We start from the raw sequence: 5,272 nt of genomic DNA on the forward strand, positions 1-5,272 counted from the left end.
GTTGCTCAAAGGTTTTAGCTAATATCTTGGTTGAGAATAGCTGTTTTTCTCGTCTCAACGTGGAACTTTTTCAAAATCTTTTTCCAAATGCACACAAATTGCATTTTCTGTACAACACAAATAACTAAATCATAGATAAAAAAATTCTGTTAGGGCGTCCCGGTGGCTCACACTGGTAGAGCGCTTACCACTAAGGCTGAGTCCTAAAACAATAATCTAAAAAAAATAAATCAATTCTGTTATTTTTCTTGTAATATTTGTTTTTATCCATCCAGGTTCTTCCGGCAGTGCAGTGTACTATGTGATAATTCCACTGGCTGTGGTGGCTTCATTGCTGCTCATCACTTTCATCTGTTTCTGCACTCTGCGAAGAAGACAAGGTACAAGCTTTTGTCATTTAAAGTAATTTGCAGCGGTGGGAGAAGTATTCAGATCCTTTACTAGAGTAAAAGTACTAACACCGCACTGTGAAATTACTCCACTACAAGTAAAAGTCCTGAATTAAAAACTTATTTAAGTAAAAGTAGAAAAGTATCATAAGTAAAGTATTTGTTTTTCACAATGGACCCACTCACATTGTTCGTTATATTCCAAATATATTATTGGATCATTATTTTTCATGCATTAATGTTAGCACGATTTACTGTTATTGGGGTACGGCTAATTTGAACTACTTAATAAACTGTTATATATCTTAATTTAAACATGCGCAATCATTTCAAATTGATCATATTTTTCCATATTAAACTTTGACATGAAAAGTAACTAAAGCTGCCAGCTAAATGTAGTGGAGTAGAATTATAAAGTTACGTAAAATGGAAATACTCAAGTAAAGTACAAGTACCTCAAAATTGTACTTAAGTACTGTGCTTGAGTAAATGTACTTAGTTATATTCCACCACTGAATTTGATTAGGGTGGGAAACAAGATCCATAAAGCGCTGGTTAAAATTGACCAAATGGCATAATAAAAACACAATAACCCTTAACAGGTTAAAAAAAAGAAAAAGAAAAAAAAGATTAAAATCTCTATTGAACACAATATTATTTGATACATGTGTACCACATCAACTTTTATAACTTTAACATGCGATTCTAGCTTGTATGCAACCTATTTCATGTCTGTAAAGGCCATTCTAGACCGTATTTATAACGTGAAAATATAAAGAGGAATTACTTCAGAAACAAATGTATGGGGCCAAAAACGGAACCCTGCGGTACACCGAGGACAATGTCCGTTGTGAAAGATAAAAAAAATGAATGTTGCAATCTTTGTTTTTGTTACAATGCATACTAACAGTTGTAGCCTTGTGGTAGTAATTGTAGTAGTAATTGTGTAGTAATAGAAGTGATACAGCAACTTGTAGCAGAAGTAAACAGTGGCAGAGATGCAATAACCAGCGGAGCTAAAAAGAAGCTAAATAAGAACTTTGTTGTCCAACAGTCGACATTTTTCTTGGGCTTTAAGATGCTGCATCATACAATATCAAAATGCACATACACACATAGATAATAGATTATATATCATACATAGACTTACTCATTAATATAATCTTATTATATATATAATATATAAAGTATGATGCTTCTATGTATTTTTACAAAAGCCTGGGTTTAATTTTGTGCAATAAATGTGCTATTAACCACGCTGTGTGTTTGTGTGTGCGTGTGTGTGTGTGTGTGAGTTCAGCACGAGCAGCCATGGTGATCTACGAGGTTCCTCACATTGACTCTGAGATAGAAATGGACAAACACAGCACCAGCTCCTCCAGAGGGTCGTCTCAGTGGGTGAGTCAAATGGCATCTACACAGACACTTATGCAAAAAGATTGTGACAATAGCAAACGGACAACAACAAGAAATGGTGGCACTAACCAACGGGCATTGGTCTGGGCTATTCTTGTGATCTTTGTTTTAGTGGATAAAACATATATTATTGACATATCATGCCAAATTAAATTCTACCTCAGTGTCAATCCTCTACAGCAGGGGTGTCAAACTCAAATACACAATGGGCCAAAATTTAAAACTTGAATAAAATCGCGGGCCAACATTGAACAAATAAACCTTTTAATATATACCAAACAAGTTTTGCTTTAACATTAAATATGGAACCAGCAACGCTTATAAACATACAATATATAACTAAATAGTGCAGACATGCAAAATCAAATTTCAAATAAAAAACACATCAATGTCATTAATTTATTAAATAAAAAATAAATGAAAATCGTATGCCTCTTTTCTATTTGCATCCTTCTGATTTAAATATCAAAATAAAGTTTTTCAACAGGTTAATACATTTAAAAATAAAATATCAATAATAAATCTAGTATTAGCGGTACATGCGCCGTATAATACCGGCGGGTCAGCTTTTATAGTACAATAATAATATAATAATTTGATATTGGCTCGCGGGCCAAATAAAATTACACTGCGGGCCAAATTTGGCCCACGGGCCAGAGTTTGACACCCCTGCTCTACAGCCTTTATAATGCTTAAACAGTCTTCGATCAACACACTAAAAGTTTCCAGCAACCTTTCAGAATTGCTTTGCATGAGATATTTATGGAACATGTGAAACTTGATGTCGTGGAATGTGTGAAATGTATGCACCTACGATATTAAAGCACAAAAATATTATTTTATAAATAAAAGCTTCAGGGTTTTTTATTACATTTCAGCCTTTTTGAGTAACATTTTATCACATTTTGATTAAAGTAAATAACAAACAACTAGAATATTATAGAAAACTTGTACATGCTGCATACTTTGAGGCAGCATACTTTTTTACCCCATAAGTTGCAGCAGCTGTGGCTTTTTTCGCCCTAACACCTGTAATACAGTGCCGTGCAATACCACTAAATGTTCTGTTGTTGAGACTACTACATCAGTTGTTTATATTAGAGTCAATAATATAGTATTTTTCTATGTTGTGTTTTATATATAGATAAATATTTCAACCCATTGACATATATGGGGGAGCAATAAAATAGAATTAGAACTGTTGTGTTTTAAAAAATGTATTGTCTAATTTTTCTGTGGTAAATTTAACTAGTTTTTCTAGATTCTCAGTTTCAAATATAATGTCTTAGTTTTGACTTGTACAACTTAACTTGGCAGCAGCAACTTCCAGTTTTGAGACATTATTGTGAAATATAACTGGCATCCGGTTTCTGACTAATTGAGTCCATTGCTCACACCTACTCAGTCTTACACTGTACACATTAGCAAAGGTCGTCCTATAATATCAATCTTTGAGCACCACAAACCCTCCAGCTCTTAAATATAACCATAAACAGACACATGTTGATACACTGCTATACCGCACTGAGACAGTATAATGTGAATAAATACTTTTATGTCTTTTCCAGTGTCAGGTGCCAGTGTACGAATCCGTCGATTACTTTGAACGCGCTGAAGCCAAAGAAAGTGGGTGAAGATCTGCTCAGTAGAATCTCTTCAGCTTCCAGGATTTTCATGTATATAATGTACATTCATTTATCTTTAACTGAAAAGTGTAAATGATTTTAAATGACTATATTTTTCTATAAACTCAGTCTTATCCATCTGTGTGGTCCTCATTTATTTCAAAGATAATAAGGTGTGTGTGCATTTATAGGCATTGGTCTGTATTAGTGACTTGTATTGATTCTGAAAGATGCAGATTTCACAATGACTTTAGATGATAGAAGGGACCCTGTGTGGAAACTGTGGTTGTTTCATAATAGGTCAATGACAGGAAGTGGAAAGAGCTCCTGTGACGGTCTAAGTGGTTACTCCCTGGCTTACGTGTGCCTTTTCTTCACACACAGCAAACTAAACTGATAAAAGAGCTTCTTAGAAAAAGTAAAAGCTGAGTAACTGACTCTAACAGTAAATACATTTAGCTCGGATCATGTTTTACTATCATTATTTGCAATGGTGGAAAGTAACTAAGTACTTTTACTCAAGTACTGTACTTAAGTACAATTTTGAGGTACTTGTACTTTACTTGAGTATTTCCATTTTATGTCACTTTATACTTCTACTTCACTACATTTTGAGGCAAATATTGTACTTTTTACTCCACTACATTTAGCTGACAGCTTTAGTTACTTTTCACTCGAGGTTTAACATAAAAAACACAATAAATTTAGGTGATTAGACACTTTTTTAAATAAACCTCATAACAGAATATTAAATATGAGCCCTACCTTGAGAAAATTAAAACGCTGTATACATAAATGCATCAATAATAATAATATAATATGATATTTGGAATATATAAAACAATCTAAGTGGCTCCATTCTGCATAACAAGTACTTTTACTTTTGATACTTTAAGTACATTTTGATGCTGATACTTTTGTACTTTCACTTAAGTACATTTTGAATGCAGGACTTTTACTTGTAGTGGAGTAATTTCACAATGTGGTATTAGTACTTTTACTTAATTAAGAGATCTGAATACTTTTTCCACCTCTGATTATTTGTTTGTCTCTTAAAACATGTGCTTTGCATTTCAAGGTATGCGTAAGTTTCGTCAAATTTCCAGAGATTCAGACATTGTTAGCATTATTACTCGGATTACACTCAAAGTTAGCTGGAGTTCAGCCTTACAAACATACAGATAAAGAGTACATAGGTGACCCTAATTGTGTAAATGTGTCAGTATACAATGTGTTAAATATTTGTACTCATAAAACACTGAAAATGTTAAGCTGTAGCTGCTCTAACCTAGTTAGCCAACACTTGACAAGGTTTTTAGGATATGCTAAGTTAGCTACGTTTTTGTGACCATTTTTGTGACTCAGCACTTTATTCTGTGATTCAGTCACGCAAAATTTCCCTTTTCAGATGTCTTGAGTATCCAGAATGACAAATGTCTGGGGAAACACTTATGTTTAAATACAACACTCCCACATCTTCACTTTTGGGCTTTTCTGCCCTGCTAGCTAGTACGGTTAGCAATATGGTGCTGTTTGTCTCGACCACACAAGCACTGTTTTTAAAAAAAATCAAGAGCATGACAATCCTATAGGCCAGAGGTGGGCAACCTTTACTAACAAAGAAAAGAAGAAGAAAAGAGAAAAAATGTTTGAATGGAGCCAAAAACCTTATTTTAGGATAAGATAATCCTTTATTATTCCCACAACAGGGAAATTTCCAGTGTTACAGCTGCAAAAATAAAAAGCATCATCAATAAAATAACAATTAGTACAAACAATATTAACAAGACATATAAAATTATTAACCGTTTCAACAATAAAAATATTGAATTAAGAACAATA

At 33.4% G+C, this 5,272-nt stretch overlaps 1 long non-coding RNA gene across 1 annotated transcript; it reads left to right on the top strand.

Moving 5' to 3' along the window:
- The first annotated feature begins 208 nt into the window (after positions 1-208).
- LOC131989850 (uncharacterized) lies at positions 209-3,570 on the top strand. Its single transcript, XR_009395997.1, has 3 exons — positions 209-380; positions 1,690-1,787; positions 3,374-3,570. It is a non-coding gene; the product is annotated as an uncharacterized LOC131989850 (long non-coding RNA).
- Positions 3,571-5,272: the final 1,702 nt, after the last annotated feature.

This window comes from Centropristis striata, chromosome 17 (assembly GCF_030273125.1).
Source record: "Centropristis striata isolate RG_2023a ecotype Rhode Island chromosome 17, C.striata_1.0, whole genome shotgun sequence".
NCBI classification, from domain to species: domain Eukaryota; kingdom Metazoa; phylum Chordata; class Actinopteri; order Perciformes; family Serranidae; genus Centropristis; species Centropristis striata.